The following is a 16,978-nucleotide window of genomic DNA, read 5'->3' as shown; positions in this document are numbered from 1 at the left end:
TTGCGCATTTTTTTTACCATGGCCGGCGCCGGTCAGTCAAAGTGACCAATTGGATGGAGAAATCAAGGGCCAAAAGCTCAAAGGCATCATAGACTCAAAGGTTAAAGCCTGGTTGGTGCTTGCAGCTGCCTGCGAAAGTCCCCGGGTATCCTTCTTGGGTCACGAGGCCTTTCATCTTTGTGCGGTAGATCATCATCACAGGCACCGCACCTCCTCCAGGCTACTTTGTATATATAATTGTATGTGTAAAGTTTGTGATTCGCGGTGACTTCCTCACTCATCTGGAAGATCGATCGTACTTGGCACATGATTAGCCATCATCTAACGAAATGTAAGTAAGAAACATGCAAGGACCAGGAGCTTGAACAGAAACTGCAAACGAGAAAAAGTGCTGACCTGATCTATAGATGGTGGAGTTCTGGATGCCTTTGCATGAAGAAGAGAGATAGTGGCACAAGAATCCTGAGGAAACTTGATGATGGTTTCCGATCTCGAAGGCAGCCCTACAACATCCACAAAGGGGAAGATTCCGTGGTAGCTTAAAAGTAATCATTTCGATAAGCCACTCAAGAATCAAGATGCGTTTATCAGGTTACCGGTTACACTGCAATATATGCACCCGATGCTACCTACAGCACTGCAGGTGTCAGCTGTTCATTGGTTTATCTACACCCTTTTTCGCTTTGGCACTCTGTTTACTTTGGAAGAGAGCTTCTGCATCACTGAATTAATAACATCAGTGACAAGACTTAGTGCAGAATCAACATAAAAGGCGACACAAATATTTGACATTGCACGTACAGTTTATTCCAACCGGCCCAACTCACATTCTGTCTCATTAAGCCCGAGTACAGGCAACCTTGTCCCAGTCGCCAGTTCATCAGATGCCTCTTGGGTTATTTATTCATTTCCACTATGCATCTGTTGAATCAGGTACTTAAGGAAATTAAAATCCTAACTACCAGTACCTGCTTCAACACTATCCAGATACCCCTATAGCCTCTTCAAGCTCTTCTTCCTGGCATCGACCTTCTTCTTTTCAACTGAAATTTTGACACCAAGCAGGCCGTCCTTCTTGTGTATTGCTGAGCCTCCTACTGCAGGATCAGAAGGGGCAGCATTCTGATCATGCAAGCATAGAACTTTGGTTGAGGTAGACGTAGATGACAGTGTTGGAGCCAATGGTGGGTTCTTGCTCACAACAATTTTATTACTCTGACCCACATTTAGAGATGTGGTTGACTCACAGATAGCTCCGGTCTTGGCCTTATTTTTATGTTTATGTGCATGAATGCCCGTGTATAGCCTGCACATGGAGCACGATGACTAGTTAGAGCTCTATGTGACCTGATTTGGTAGAAATGGTAGCCATGAGATTCATGGCCATGTGCTAAAATCGCTTTGGGATACATAATCCTAATACTTCAGTAGCATCTTTCCAGCTTGTTCATTGAAGGCAGATTTGGGGATTTTTTTTTTATGAAACGGAGGCAAAATCTTTGCCTCATTCTATTAATTAAGGAGAAGTTTTTGGACAAGATAGTCCTTACAAAACGGTACAACCAACGGATTACTCTCCCGGCAAAATTTCCCCTACATATTCGGGGAATGGTTCGATCAGAAGGCACCTCACTACCTATGAGACATGATAACAGGGAACCCATAATTAGTCTCCCACATGCTGTGAGAGCGGACAAAACCTATTCCTAATCCCTAGCTATCATGCGGTCATTTTAAATCACAAACCAGCAACTGCTTGCAAGAGATCATGTGTAGATCTCAATACTCCATAGAATAGTGGCTGAGTGTGCGGCAATTTGAGCTTACTAGCAGAACATGCCTTAATCCAAGACTAGGGCTCCAATCCTTCTTCAATGTGTTCACACATATCTCACCACTAGTTGCTATGTTTGGAATGAATATTTTTGTCAAGAAGAATCCTTCAAATCAATGGAGAATGTAGACATTCAATGTGAGGATTAATTTCAAGAAATAACTGCAGTACCGACAAGGATGATTCAAAAGTTCAACAAGCTCATTCGCAACTTCCTGTGGACGCCGGATGAAGAAGCAAAAGGTGGCAAGTGTCTGGTTAGCTGGAAAAAGATCTGCTCTCCGAAGTGCTATGGTGGGCTGGTTGTCAAGGATCTGTTGGCTTTCAGCAGGGCGCTACGCCTTCAATGGTAATGGTACCGTTGGGCGGAGGAAGATTGGACGTGGAAGGGCACTGCAACACCGTGTGATGTCTCTGACAAACAGCTTTTTGCAGCTTGCACAACCATCTTACTTGGGAACGGAGAAATTGCCCAAGTTTTGGTCTGACCATTGGCTCCAGGGACAAGCCCCATCGTCCATCGCGCCATTGCTTCCTGTCCTTGCGACGCGGAAGAACCTGACAGTTAAGGAGGGTCTTACAAATCGAAGATGGATGAAAAAGGTTTGCATCGCATCCAGAGCGCAGAGCAGCTGGAGCAGTTCATCAAGCTATGGGAAACAATTCAGACTGTGCAACTTAATGAGAATTGTGATTCCATTGTGTGGAATCTTACAACAGATCAGCGGTACTTGGCTTGCTCTGCTTACAACTCCCAATTCTATAGCAGGATAAATCAACCAGGCTTGGAGAGTGCATGGCATATCCACGCGGAGGGAAAGGTGAAGTTTTTCTTTTGGCTTCTCCTCCGCAACTGGACGGCTGACCGTCTCAAGGATAGAGGATGGCCTCATGACGATGTGTGTAGCCTTTGTGATCAGGAGCTGGAGTCCGCGCAGCATCTAGCATTGCATTGCCCTTTCTCCAAAGAGGTGTGGGCCAAGTTCCAGAGCTCCAATCCTGATGCTGTTCAGTGAATAATTGATACGGCTTCAATCCCTGCTTGGTGGGATGAATCTAGACGAGGCAAGAAGGATGATCAAAGGAGGAAAGACGTCTCATTTACAGTCTACACAATTTGGCACATCTGGAGGAGCGTGGGCGCATAATTCTTCAGAAGGAGTCGTTGGCTGCATCTGTCGCAAACTTGATTAGATCAGACCTGGAGCTCCTCGAGTTAGCTAGGGGTTGAGTTGTATAGTAAGGTTTGGTGTACTCTGCGAGTCCTTTGCATGTGGTGACAAGTGTAAATTTGAGCCAGCTGCTCTTTTGAGCCAGCTTCATATAAATTTAGTTCCCCCTTCTTTAATGCATAAGCAGAGCTCCTGCTGTTCACCATAAAAAAAACTGCAGTACAGACAATTGAGAAGTTCCCAAAGATAGTTTGGGGGAGAGTGAGGGAAGTCGTGACAGAACAATAGCTTCATTCGGAATACCCCATTCTCATATGGAGTTCCAGCTGCATCATGTCAAGATTCAGACTTATAGGCCACAATATTAAAGTTTGCAATAGGGAAAGGAAAAAAGGAACTCAGACACTTGAGGTTCTGTAAGAAAATGCACTAGCGAAATGAAAAAAGATTCATCGATACTTAACCCTAAGCAAATAATGTGCTAGAAAACCGTCGAATAGCAAAAGACAGCATTACATGCACAACTAAAAGAGAGATCAGCCGGGCCACACGGATATGTTAATTCAACAGTGCACACCCAAAATAATGGAAGATGAAAACAAAAATTACTCTTGATAGAATCTCACCAGGGCCCTCAATATCAGCACAAATGGTGGTGAAGTCATCATCATTAACAATAACTTTAATACCTTCTGTAGGCGATTCATCAAGATTTTTGAATTCTTTAGCCAATTGCTGATGACATTTGGTGGGAGGTTCTCCTTGATCGCCTTTGAATGAACATACCATCAGAATCATTAAAGACGAAAAAACAATCTTTTACAGGTTTAAAACTTTCTGGTACTTACCATGAAAGCAAAAAGAGCAGACGGCTCTAAAACACTACCGTGCTCCGAGGTTAACTGCACTTATGATTTTACGTGTTCCAGAATAGCACCTTTAAGAGATTATGTATTATTGAAACAATATCAAATAAAAACAATCTAGCAGTAACTATGTCTGTAATTTAAGAAATTGAGTACAATACTTTTCTGAAAAAAAATTATAGTGGGGGAAATGCAATATGTCAGTACTACACGGTTTCAAGTTTCACTAATACAATCGCTGTCGCAAGGATGTGCGTAAGCTTAAAAAATATCATATCTAATATGCAACATGTGAATAACCTCTACAAGTGTAGGTGGTAACTTAATGATGCTAAGCATTACTGCAACATGAGTTATGCATCAGTATGGAAACCAGAAAAGTTTTGGGATTAACACTGACAGACATGCTCGCTCGTCAGTAGTCACTACTACAGGTACACTCCGGGGCTGATTACACTCCATCCAGGAGCCTGTGTGAACAAATTCACAGACCCCAGATAAGCTGTACAAGCATAACACTGACAGACATGGCTATTTTTTCTACATAAACGAAATACATTCAGATGGATTCTTCTGCTAGGACCAACTGATCGATTAGAATCGGGCGAAATGCCGAAATGTGAGTAGTGGGACCAACTGATCGACCAATACAAAGGCGCGCGGGTGAAGGAATCTGAGAGTAGCCGGGCCCCAAAACGGAAGAAACCGATTGCTCACCTACTGCCGATGCTGCGCAGGCGGCGATCACACCGAGCCCCCGCGCCTCCGCCTTCGCCCCCCGTGGCCCGGAGAAGAGATCGAGCCGGCCGGCAGGCAGGCGCTTCCCTCGGGATCGTCAGCGGCGAGGAGGAAAATGTGAGGGAGACACACTGCAGGAATAGATGCTGCGACGGCGGGGAGGGGACGGCCGGCGCCAGTCGGAGTCGCGGAGGCGCGCTGGAGCGTAGGACGGTAGGAGAGGCAGCAGTATGACAATTTGCAGAATCGGGACTGAAATGATGGAATCCACATAGGAGACAGGCGACGAGACCGTTGCGTTCTGTTGGCGGCCCCCTCGCAAGCACGGCCCAGAAGGCTGAGCTTTTGGACAGATTGTGATCCAGTTAAGCTACAGCCCGGCCCGGCCCAGTTCAGCCGCCGACTCACTAAGGCCTTGTTTGCTTGTTTGGTACTAGAGATTTAGCGGGGATTAGCGGGGATAATCCGCTCCAAACTTTAAATCTCCACTTATCCCAATGCATGTTTGGTGCTAGAGTATGAGAGAGTTTAATCCCCACTTTTCCTCCAAATTTTAGTGTAATTTTTTCAATCCCCAATACTCTACCCCTACCTAGTGGATTGTGGATGGGGTTTTGTGGGGATTGAGTGACAGTAGTGATTCACCCAATACTCTAGAGTATTATCCCCACTAATCCCCACTGAAACACTAGTACCAAACAAGGCCTAAGAGTTGGAATCGTTTCCCGTGATATCCTGCAGATTACAAATCGGCCTCCGGGAGGATCGCTTTTGTTCGCAGCTCGCGTCCACCACGTACGTACACGATGTCCGATGGCGACCGCCTCTCGGATCTCCCCGACGATCTCCTCCTGCGCGTCCTCTACTTCGCCCCCGCAAGGGAGGGCGCCTCCACCGGCGCGCTCTCCAAGCGGTGGCGCGCGCTCTGGCGATCCTCGGGCGTCCTCAACCTCGATGCACGCCTCGCGGGCGAGGACCACTAGGACAAAGATTCAGTGACTGGAGTACATCAAGTCACGCTGTGCCTGGACCTTCCATCTGCCCCACATTCTCGATCCAGCGGTTACAATCAAGCGATTCTAAAACTTTGCCGAATTTTTCTTTTTTGCTGCGCCTAAAATATAAAATATTTTTCATTGAAACTTTTTCGTACTTACAACATGGTTCGTTGGCAACATGTACATTTTTAGTTTTGAATTGTTTGATGATTTTAAATTTTTGTTTTTCAAAATCATCAAAAAAATCAAAACTAAAATTGTACATGTTGCCAACGAACCATGTTGTAAGTACGAAAAAGTTTCAATGAAAAATACTTTGTATTTTAGGGGCAGCAAAAAAGACAAATTCAGCAAAGTTTTAGAATCGCTTGATTGTAACCGTTGGATCAAGAATGTGGGGCAGATAGAAGGTCCAGGCACGGCGTAACTTGACGTACTCCGGTCACTGAATCTTCGTCCGGACCACTACACCGTCTTATTCTCCAAACGCGACGCCTTCATCTCCGCCGCCAGGTCATCCCTCGAGGCCGCCGCCACGGGCAGCCCGATCACAAGGCTCACCTTCCGCGTGGGGTCCGGCCGCTCCTACGGATTCAAGAACTTCCTGCACGTCAACATCGATATGAACATGGCCAGGAGCGCACGAAACCCTGACGTGATGACGGAACTGCTCTCCCACGCGGCGGCACACCGCGTCGAGGAGTTGCGGCTCACCGGAGGAGTGATGGGGTTCGTAGCATAGAAAACAAAAAATTCCTACCGCAAGACGAATAAATCCAAGATCTAATCTATGGAACACCCAAGATCTAATCTACAAGATCGGAGCAATGAGATTGATATGAGACTAACCCTCGAAGATTTCCAAAGCCTACGAGATTAGATCTCGTTGTTGGTGTAGACGATCCTCCCCGGTGCTGCAATCCGGCAGCACTTGCGTACTCGGTCGCGCGTATGGTGTCGATGAAGCCCTTCCTCTCCCCGTTCCAGCAGGCAGCGGAGGTGTGGTAGATCTCCTCCAAGTTCCAGCAGCACGACGGCGTGGTGGTGGTGGTGGAGGAAGAAAAGCTGCAGGTCTTCGCCAAGCCAGAACAGTGTATGGTGGAGGAGAGAGGCGGCCAGCGGAGGGGGCTAATGATGGGATGGTGGCCGGCCACCCCCTCCCCTCTTTATATAGGGGGGCAGGTCGGCTGGGGTGGCCCCCTTTCCCATCTAGGGTTAGGGGGGCGGCGGCCAAGTGGGGGGAAGAGGGATTTCTTCCCCCCAAGTTGATCCCCCCTAGGGTTTTGGGGAAACCCTAGGGGTTTGGCCGGCTGGGCCTTGAGGGGCATGTGCCCCTGGCCCATTAGGCTAGGGAGCACCCCCTCGGCCAATGCTAGGCCTCCTAGGGTCGTGGGCCCACTGGTGGGACCCCCGGAACCTTCTAGAACCTTCCCGGTCATCCACCGGAAAAATCCCGAACTTTTCCAAAACCTAGAAATTAACTTCCCTTATATGAATCTTATTCTCCGGACTATTCCAGACCTCCTCGTGACGTCCTGGATCCCATCCGAGACTCCGAACAAACTTCGTCTCCATACCATATTCAAATCTACTTATGCGACATCGAACCTTAAGCGCGTCACCCTACGGTTCGCGAACTATGCAGACATGGTCGAGACTTCTCTCCGAGCAATAACCAATAGCGGGATCTGGAGATCCATAATGACTCCCACATATTCAACGATGACTTAGTGATCGATTGAACAATTTACATACGATGCCAATTCCCTTTGTCACGCGATATTTTACTTGTCCGAGTTTCGATCATCGGTATCTCCATACCTTGTTCAACCTCGTTACCGACAAGTACTCTTTACTCGTACCATGGTATGTCATCTCTTATGATCCAATCATATGCTTGCAAGCTAATCAGACGACATTCCACCGAGAGGGTCCAGAGTATATCTATCCGTCATCAGGATGGACAAATCCCACTATTGATCCATATGCTTCAACTCACACTTTTCGAATACTTAATCCCATATTTATAACCACCCATTTACGCAATGGCGTTTGATGTAATCAAAGTACCCTTTAGGTGTTAGTGATTTACATGATCTCATGGTCGAAGGACTTAGGCAACTATGTATCGAAAGCTTATAGCAAATTGAACTTAATGACTTGATCTTATGATACGCTCATTTGGGTGTGTGTCCATTATATCATTCACCTAATTACATAACCTTGTTATTAATAACATCCAATGTTCATGATCACGAAACCATGATCATCCATTAATCAACAAGCTAGTTATAAAAGAGGCTTACTAGGGACTCCTTGTTGTTTACATAACACACATGTATCAATGTTTCGGTTAATACAATTATAGCATAAGATATAAACATTTATCATGAACACTAAGATATAACAATAACTAATTTATTATTGCCTCTTGGGCATATCTCCAACAAGGAGAGCCCGACAACCTCGAGCGTTGGACGAACGAGGAGATCCAGTGTCTAGCCGTGGAGCTCCCCGAGCTTAGCTTCATCTGCCTGCCGTCGGACACACTCCGCGTGCTGGACGTCACCAGCTGCAGAGGGCTTCAGCCGTCCCCCGGCGTCGCGTTCCCGCGGCTGGTGTCGCTGCGACTAAGCCACTGCAGCGTGATGATGGAGCATCTGCAGGACTTAATCCACGCCGCTCCAGCGCTCGCGACAATACAACTCGAGTTCGTCATGGTCCTACGAGGCACCAGTGCTGCCAAGGGGCCGCCTCCTAGAGAACTTCTCCACTGCCCCGCAGCCACCGAGCTCGTGCTGGACAGATGCCGCTGGCTGAAAAATTACGACCCCAGCAGCACCATCATAGCCGTGAATATCGACGCTCCGAGACTGCAGCGGTTCAGGTACCAAGGGCGTCTCCGGCCGTTCACGCTGCGATCACAAGCGCCGGATTTGGCACGGGTTGACCTGCACATTCTTCCTCATGGCGACCTCGTCGTGACCTTCTGGCGGCTGGCCAAGAATTTCAGCAATGCCAAGGAGCTGAAGCTGAGGGTGAACATGCTTGAGGACATCGCGGTGGTCGGTCCAGAGAGCCGGGCCAAGCTCCTGTGCTCTTTCCCCAACCTCGAGCGCCTCCAGCTGGAAGGAATGTATCAGCTTAAAGGAGAAACGGTGGCGGTGGCGGTCGCAAACATGCTATCGTGTTGCCCCGTGCTCCGTGACCTCCGACTCAACCTGACCATGGCGCCACTCAATTTTGACAGAAGCAATGAGCAAGGGCAATGCTTCTTGGAGAAGAAATACCGACACGATCATAAAAAGTCGATCCAAGGGTTCAACAACCGCAAATTAAACGCCATGGTTTCTGTAGCAGGAGATCATGATGATGATGCTGCTAGATACTTCGACGAGTTGTCTGATCTCCCTTCCTTAAATAGTGCGCATGTTTTCGATTGCATGCTGGGTACTTTAAGCTGCGTGCGCTTTCGGTTCCGGGCCTTCCGGCTGAGGACCACCATCTTTGAACTGAAGTTGAGGAGAAATTTTACAACAAAGTTGATCAAATTCTTTGCAGAAAATGCTGCGGCCCTTAAAGAGATGCACATCGACGATGGAAACGGAAAGATGTACGACCACATGAATTGCAAGCTTGAAAAATGGTAGCCAATTTATCCTAAAAGAGAAAGACGAGTTTTGTTGTCCTGCCCCTTGAGACGAGAGGTCAAATATGAATGGTTTAGGTGCAAATGCAAAGATGTTTCTTAGCTAGTATTAACTTCGTTCCAAATTGATTTATATAATTTTATTTACATACAGATGTATATCGATCTGTACATTAAAATGCCATAGTTACATCAGCAATAAATCCAATAATACTGGGTTTACAGACAGTTTGTTACGGACGATGGACATGCGTGGCACACTGATGTTTCTCCAGGGTTGAATACTGGACCCACCACGATTTGTCTGTCCAATCGGTTGATGCCACGCTTGCGTCCGTAAGCTGATTCCGTAGATATATTCCGCATGTACAATGTAGTGATGTCAGCCTTCCCTTAGAGCTGCCACATAGGATATTTGCTGAGTTGAAGGAGAGAGAATAGACAAAGAAAAGGTTGCCTTCCTTTAGCTAAGGGATGATCCCTTAGAAAATAAGAGAAGACGATTTGCTCTATTGTACCACATGTTTTCTCTTAGCAACCAAATTTAATTAATTCTCATTAATTGCAAGGGATAACACTAAGAGACAATGCATTGTACTTGTTTTAGTTATTGCCTTCCCAAGATGATGTGGAGGCATAAGAAAAGGCGTGCCTTCTCTACCATTGTACATGCTCTAAGTGTAGCATTACTGTTACATCAGTGTCTGAACAAAGGTGTGTCACTTAGTTTGAAACAGTGGTGCGTAGTATTTTTTTTTCTTTGCAGCTGAAATCATTCTTATTTCAGTTTTCTCGTATTTAGACTTGTATGAAAGAGCGTACACATGCATATACGCAGCATTTACTCGTAGAATTATAATATTTGAGAATTGTATTTTCTTTAACAATGAGAGTTCCATGATTATATTTTGACATTGCCCCTCAAGCGATAGGCCAAGGGCACACATTTTTGTCTGCGGTCCCTCGAACCCCTCAAGTTAGCATTCTAGGTCACTACTAGGAAAAGGCCTATAGCCGCCAAGGCTACCGCCGGCGCACCAAGTTTTAGGTCCGCTGGTGGTATTTGACACCGGCGCATCACTTTATCGCTGCGCTAGTAGTATTACGATATCGCCTGCGAATCCAAACTTTAGAGCATCTCCAGTCGTGTCCCTCAAAGCGTTCGCCAAAGGGTTTGGGACACGCCAGACAAAAAATCGTTCCCAACCGCGTGCCGCAAAGGCCTTTTTTGTCCGGCGCGACACAATACGGTGTACGGCGCCCCGTGCCCGTCCGCGCTACACAGGGGATGCTCCGGGCGCGCCGGATGATACGTCTCAAACGTATCTATAATTTCTTATGTTCCATGCTACTTTTATGATGATACACACATGTTTTATACACACTTTATGTCATTATTATGCATTTTCCGGAACTAACCTATTAACGAGATGCCGAAGTACCAGTTCCTGTTTTCTGCTGTTTTTGGTTTCAGAAATCCTAGTAAGAAAATATTCTTGGAATTGGACGAAATCAACGCCCAGCATCTTATAATTGCACGAAGCTTCCAGAACACCGGAGAGGGGCCAGAGGAGAGCCACAGGCCCACCACACAGGTGGCCGACGCGGCCCGGGGGGGCGCGCCCCCCTGTTGTGTGGCTGCCCCGTAGCCCTTCCGACTCCGCCTCTTCGCCTATTTAAAACTCCCTGACCTAAATCTTCGATACAGAAAAGCCACGGTACGAGAAACCTTCCAGAGCCGCCGCCATCGCGAAGCCAAGATTCGGGGGACAGGAGTCTCTGTTCTGGCACGCCGCCGGGACGGGGAAGTGCCCCCGGAAGGCATCTCCATCGACACCACCGCCATCTTCATCACCGCTGCTGTCTCCCATGAGGAGGGAGTAGTTCTCCATCGAGGCTAAGGGTTGTACCGGTATCTATGTGGTTAATCTCTCTCCTATGTACTTCAATACAATGATCTCATGAGCTGCCTTACATGATTGAGATTCATATGAGCTTTGTATCACTATTCATCTATGTGTTACTCTGGTGATGTTATTAAAGTACTCTATTCCTCCTTCATGATGTAATGGTGACAGTGTTTGCATCATGTAGTTCTTGGCGTAGGTTATGATTGTAATCTCTTGTAGATTATGGAGTTAACTATTACTATGATAGTATTGATGTGATCTATTCCTCCTTTCATAGTGTGATGGTGACAGTGTGCATGCTATGTTAGTACTTGGTATAATTGCAATGATCTATTATGCACTCTAAGGTTATTTAAATATGAACATCGAATGTTGTGGAGCTTGTTAACTCCGGCATTGAGGTGCTCTTGTAGCCCTACACAATTAATGGTGTTTGTCATCCAACAAGAGAGTGTAGAGTGGTTTTATTATGTGATCAATGTTGAGAGTGTCCACTAGTGAAAGTATGATCCCTAGGCCTTGTTTCCAAACATCGAATCTCCGTTTATTTACTGTTCTGCTGCATGTTTACTCGCTGCCATATTTTATTCAGATTGCTATTACCACTCATATACATCCATACTACTTGTATTTCACTATCTCTTCGCCGAACTAGTGCACCTATACATCTGACAAGTGTATTAGGTGTGTTGGGGACACAAGAGACTTCTTGTATCGTGATTGCAGGGTTGCTTGAGAGGGATATCTTTGACCTCTTCCTCTCTGAGTTCAATAAACCTTGGGTGATCCACTTAAGGGAAACTTGATGCTGTTCTACAAACCTCTGCTCTTGGAGGCCCAACACTGTCTACATGAATAGAAGCGTGCGTAGACATCACCGGACAAAACGAAAAGTGAGGCGAGGAGTGGCGGGACCGATGCGTCAGCGAGTCGGACGCTCAACCGCCGCCTACGTAACGACGGTGCAGTTGCCGGGAAGGGGAACCGTCGCATTGGCAACCGCGTCAGTTGATGCGTGAACCGCTGGAAATGAAGCACGAACTCCGCGGAAGAGCAACCGCCGCTCTCTTCGACATCTGCGCCGCCGTTCATCTGCTTTCAGTTTTAGTGCCGTGTACGAGAACACTTGGGGCGCATTTGGTAGCCTGCATCCAATTCGTGGCTCACTGCGCCAGCGAGATGGGCTCACCTACGCGTCGCGAACGGGCCATGGGCCATGAAAGCCAGGTCATTTGGTAGCATGTGCAGCATTTTGCGCGCCGGAGAAGGAATCCATGCCCCATCGTTTGGTTGCCCATTTAAAGTACTTTCTTCCCTGCTCGTGCATCCCACAGCCTGTTTGGTTGCAGATAGCTCAGTGATGTGGTAACCCCTTCACTTAGAGTGGTGAGGTTACTGATGTCTACGCACGCTTCTATTCCTGTAGACAGTGTTGGGCCTCCAAGAGCAGAGGTTTGTAGAACAGCAGCAAGTGTCCCTTAAGTGGATCACCCAAGGTTTATCGAACTCAGGGAGGAAGAGGCCAAAGATATCCCTCTCAAGCAACCCTGTAATCACGATACAAGAAGTCTCTTGTGTCCCCAACACACCTAATACACTTGTCAGATGTATAGGTGCACTAGTTCGGCAAAGAGATAGTGAAATACAAGTGGTATGAATGAATATGAGCAGTAGTAACGGCGCCAGAAAAGTGCTTGCTGGCGTGCAGTTGATGGTAGTAATGTTGCAGGAAGTAAAGATGTAGTAAAACAGTAAACAAGCGATGATTGCAGTATTTGGAAACAAGGCCTAGGGATCATACTTTCACTAGTGGACACTCTCAACATTGCAATCATAATTGAATATAAATAAGCACTTCACTATGCTATTCCGAATTACTCTCTGGCAAGATAACGAACTCTAATTCATCATGTAGGCAAACCTTAAAGATGTATTCCCAAGTACTAATGAACACCCCACGCTGTCACTTTGAGCATTCATAGGAGGTACTAACACACCACAATTTCATAAAGACATCCAACTCAAATCATAACTCAGTGAATAAGTATTCTGTGAAATATAGCGTAAGAGACCCACACGGTGCACACACTGTCACCTTTACACACGTGGGACAAGGAGTCTCCGGAGATCACATAAGTAAAATTCACTTGAATAGCATAACGACATCTAGATTACAAAGCTCATCATATGGATCTCAATCATGTAAGGCAGCTCATGAGATCATGGTATTGAAGTACATGGGAGAGAGATTAACCACATAGCTACCGGTACAACCCTTAGCCTCGAGGATGAACTACTCCCTCCTCATGGGAGACAGCAGCGGTGATGAAGATGTCGGTGATGTCGATGGAGAAGCCTTCCGGGGGCACTTCCCCGTCCCGGCGGCGTGCCGGAACAGAGACTCCTGTCCCCCAGATCTTGGCTTCGCGATGGCGGCAGCTCTGGAAGGTTTCTCGTACCGTGGCTTTTCCGTCTCGAAGATTTAGGTCAGGGAGCTTCTTATAAGCAAAGAGGCGGCCTCGGAGGAGCCAGGGGGTGGCCCCCCATAGGCTGGCGCGCCCAGGGTCCAGGCCGCGCCGCCCTGGCGTGTGGTGGCCCTATGGCCCCCCTCTGGTCCCTCTCGGGTATTCTGGAAGCTTCGTGGAATTCTAAGATGCTGGGCGTTGATTTCATCCAATTCCGAGAATATTTCCTTACTAGGATTTCTGAAACCAAAAACAGCAGAAAACAGGAACTGGCACTTCGGCATCTCGTCAATAGGTTAGTTCCGGAAAACGCATCAAAACGATATAAAGTATGAACAAAACATGTAGGTATTGTCATAAAACTAGCATGGAACATAAGAAATTATAGATACGTTTGAGACGTATCAAGCATCCCCAAGCTTAGTTCCTACTCGCCCTCGAGTAGGTAAACGATAACAATGATAATTTCTTAAGTGACATGCTACCAACAAGATCTTGATCAATACTATTGTAAAGCATATGAGATGAATGCAGCGATTCGAAGCAATGATGAAGACAATGAGTAAACAACTGAATCATATAGCAAAGACTTTTCATGAATAGTACTTTTAAGACAAGCATCAATAAGTCTTGCATAAGAGTTAACTCATAAAGCAATAGATTCAAAGTAGAAGGCATTGAAGCAACACAAAGGATGATTAAGTTTCAGCAATTGCTTTCAACGTGCAACATGTATATCTCATGGATAGTTGTCAACATAAAGCAATATAACGAGTGCAATAGGTAAACATGTAAGAATCAATGCACACAGTTTACACAAGTGTTTGCTTCTAAGATAGAAAGAATAGGTAAACTGACTCAACAGTAAAGTAGAAGATAGGCCCTTCGTAGAGGAAGCAGGGATTAAATCATGTGCTAGAGCTTTTTAAGTTTTGAAATCATATAGAGAGTATAAAAGTAAAGTTTTGAGAGGTGTTTGTTGTTGTCAACGAATGGTAGCGGGTACTCTAACTACCTCATCAACCAGACTTTCAAGAGCGGCTCCCATGAAGGACGTTATCTCTACCAGCAAGGTAGATCATCCCTCTTCTCTTTTGTTTACACATGTACTTTAGTTTAGTTTTTATTTTTTATTTTTTAGATGACACTCCTCCCAACCTTTTGCTTACACAAGCCATGGCTAACCGAATCCTCAGGTGCCTTCCAACAATCACATACCATGAAGGAGTGTCTATTTGCAAAATTAAGTTGCTTACTGATGAATCAGAGCAAAACATGTGAAGAGAATTATTAATGCAAGTTAATTAATTGGGGCTGGGAACCCCATTGCCAGCTCTTTTTGCAAAATTATTGGATAAGCGGATGAGCCACTAGTCCATTGTGAAAGTCTGTCAGAAGTAAATGACAAGATCGAAAGATAAACACCACATACTTCCTCATGAGCTATAAAACATTGACACAAATAAGAGATAATAGCTTTTGAATTGTTTAAAGGTAGCACATGAATTATTTGCTTGGAATGACAGAGAAATACCATGTGGTAGGTAGGTATGGTGGACACAAATGGCATGGATTTTGGCTCAAGGATTTGGATGCACGAGAAGAATTCCTCTCAATACAAGGCTAGGCTAGCAAGGTTGTTTGAAGCAAACTCAAGATAAAACGGTGCAGCAAGACTCATATATGAAGATATTGTAAGCATTATAAGACTTTACATCGTCTTCCTTGTTGTTCAAACACCTTAACCAGAAAATATCTAGACTCTCGAGAACAATCATGCAAACCAAATTTTAACAAGCTGTATGTAGTTCTTCATTAATGGGTACAAAGTACATGATGCAAGAGCTTAAACATGATCCATATGAGCACAACAATTGCCAAGTATCAAATTATTCAAGACATTATACCAATTACCACATGAAGCATTTCCTGTTTCCAACCATATAACAATCAACGAAGCAGTTTCAACCTTCGCCATGAACATTAAAAGTAAAGCTAAGAACACATGTGTTCATATGCAACAGCGGAGCGTGTCTCTCTCCCACACAAGCATGAATTTATTCAAACAAACAGACGCTCCAAGTAAAGTACATAAGATGTGACCGAATAAAAATATAGTTTCAAGAGAAGAAACCTGATAAATTGTTGATGAAGAAGGGGATGCCTTGGGCATCCCCAAGCTTAGACGCTTGGGTCTTCTTGAAATATGCAGGGATGAACCACGGGTGCATCCCCAAGCTTAGACTCTTCACTATTCTTGATCATAGTATATCATCCTCCTCTCTTGACCCTTGAAAACTTCCTCCACACCAAACTCGAAACAAACTCATTAGAGTGTTAGTGCATAATCAAAAATTCACATGTTCAGAGGTGACACAATCATTCTTAACACTTCTGGACATTGCCCAAAGCTACAGGAAGTTAATGGAACAAAGAAATCCATCCAACACAGTAAAAGAGGCAATGCGAAATAAAAGGCAGAATCTGTCAAAACAGAACAGTCCGTAAAGACGAATTTTTTAGAGGCACTGGACTAGCTCAGATGAAAATGCTCAAATTGAATGAAAGTTGCGTACATATCTGAGGATCACACACGTAAATTGGCAGATTTTTCTGAGTTACCTACAGAGAACCCTGCCCAAATTCGTGACAGATAGAAATCTGTTTCTGCGCAGTAATCCAAATCTAGTATGAACCTTGCTATCAAAGACTTTACTTGGCACAACAATGCAATAAAATAAGATAAGGAGAGGTTGCTACAGTAGTAACAACTTCCAAGACTCAAATATAAAACAAAAATTGTTATAGTAAAATAAACACATGGGTTATCTCCCAAGAAGTTCTTTCTTTATAGCCATTAAGATGGGCTCAGCAATTTTAATGATGCTCGCGCAAGAAATAAGAGTTGAAGCAAAAGAGAGCATCAAGAAACAAATTCAAAACACATTTAAGTCTAACATGCTTCCTATGCATAGGAATCTTGTAAATAAACAAGTTCATGAAGAGCAAAGTAACAAGCATAGGTAGATAAAACCAGTGTAACTTCAAAAATTTCAGCATATAGAGAGGTGTTTTAGTAACATGAAAATTTCTACAACCATATTTTTCTCTCTCATAATAACTTTCAGAGGCATCATGAACAAATTCAACAATAGAAGTATCACATAAAGCATTTTTATTCACATGCATAAAAGTATCATTACTCTCCACATAAGCATAATCAATTTTATTAGTTGTAGTGGGAGCAAATTCAACAAAGTAGCTATCATTATTATTCTCATCATCAAATATAGGAGGCATATTGTAATCATAATTAAACTTATCCTCCATAGTAGGCGGCACCAAA

General features: G+C 45.1%; 1 pseudogene; it reads right to left on the bottom strand.

Moving 5' to 3' along the window:
• Positions 1 to 654: 654 nt before the first annotated feature.
• Positions 655 to 4,883, bottom strand: LOC127315054 (ubiquitin-conjugating enzyme E2 22-like; annotated as a pseudogene).
• Between the last annotated feature and the right edge of the window lie 12,095 nt (positions 4,884 to 16,978).

Source organism: Lolium perenne, chromosome 7 (genome assembly GCF_019359855.2).
Source record: "Lolium perenne isolate Kyuss_39 chromosome 7, Kyuss_2.0, whole genome shotgun sequence".
In the NCBI taxonomy this organism is placed as follows: Eukaryota; Viridiplantae; Streptophyta; class Magnoliopsida; order Poales; family Poaceae; genus Lolium; species Lolium perenne.
The sequence above is the reverse complement of the archived record's forward strand: the minus strand, read 5'-3'. Positions and strand labels throughout refer to the sequence as shown.